Here is a 1,350-nt window from a genome sequence, read left to right as displayed (position 1 = left end):
CATAGCTGTTGAAATTTATAATTATTGAGGAAGCAAATATTTATTGAGTGTCTACTAAATGCCTGGCACTTAGGTAGTTGCTGGAGATAAAGCACTTACTTTCGTGGAGTTTACATTGTACATAAAGATATTATAAAAACATTCAAAGCTCATAGGACAAATATCAATTGGCTAAAATAAATAGCACTTATTTTTTATTTCATCTATGTACATAAATAAAATAGTTGTTTCAGCCCTTGCTCTTTTTCAAATCTAGTAACAAACTATAGAAATGATTCCCGAAAGTATAGTCTTCCTTTTTCAAATCTAAAACTGTTTTTGTTTTTATAATAAAATACAAGCATTAAAAAATTGTTTTTTTCACATCAATTTTAAATAAAATTTTTAAAATGTTTACTTATTTTTGAGAGACACAGAGAGACAGAGTGTGAGCCGGGGAGGGGCAGAGAGAGAGGGAGACACAGAATCCGATCTGAAGCAGGCTCCAGGCTCCAAGCTGTCAGCACAGAGCCCGATGCGGGGCTCAAACCCATGAACCGTGAGATCATGACCTGAGCTGAAGTCAGACTCTTAACCAACTAAGCTACCCAGGTGCCCCTCACATCAATTTTAAATGCAAATAAGACTGCATATTTGAAATTATTTTTATTGTAAATTAAAAAATAATTAGAGAGCCAAACCTTAGAGTTAAGTCAAGAAGTTAGGGCTCAAATAAAAATGCTAGAGTATGGATAGTAGATTTAGAAATTTAAGAATAAAAATCTCAAGTTTGATGGATTAATTTAAAAATTATCATAGTAGAGCTTTCAACAGGTTTTATGAACCCAAGAGAACAAAGGAGATAGTGTAGATGAAGCAGGAGCAAAGAGAGATAACCCGAATAGAGTCATCCAACCTTTGGGTGTAGAGGTTTCAAGAGCAAGATCTCAATCATGATCATAAAGATTTGGGTCTTCTTGACTCTGTGGTAGAATGTGCTAGAATGGGAGGGAGAATCAAATGTGGAGCTCCATTTGGGATATGTTCAGTTCCAGATGATTTTAAGATTTATAATTAGAAATAGCTGAGAATGAGAATCAAGGATGGGGGAAAGCAGATGGTTTGGGGTTTGAAATTTGGTTGGTGTTTCACTCACACATAAGGTGACTATGTGATGACCAAGGTCAGGCCCACAGGAAGAAGATGCTCCTTTTGGCATAAAACCTACAAGAGAAGCCAATGAAGATAGAACAGCAACAAATGGATTAGGGAGAAAACAAGGACTTGAGAGACAAAGCAACGAGGGAGGTGAGTTTTGTAAGGATAAATACAGTTAATGGGGTCATTGTGCAGGGTGAAGAGGGGATAGAT

At 36.1% G+C, this 1,350-nt stretch overlaps 1 pseudogene; it reads right to left on the bottom strand.

Moving 5' to 3' along the window:
* Window positions 1–202: 202 nt before the first annotated feature.
* On the bottom strand, window positions 203–294 carry LOC112870067 (small nucleolar RNA U3; annotated as a pseudogene).
* Window positions 295–1,350: the final 1,056 nt, after the last annotated feature.

This window comes from Puma concolor, chromosome B1 (assembly GCF_028749965.1).
Source record: "Puma concolor isolate L17-30 chromosome B1, mPumCon1.1.hap2, whole genome shotgun sequence".
Taxonomy (NCBI): Eukaryota; Metazoa; Chordata; class Mammalia; order Carnivora; family Felidae; genus Puma; species Puma concolor.
This window is presented reverse-complemented; position numbering and strand designations above follow the sequence as displayed.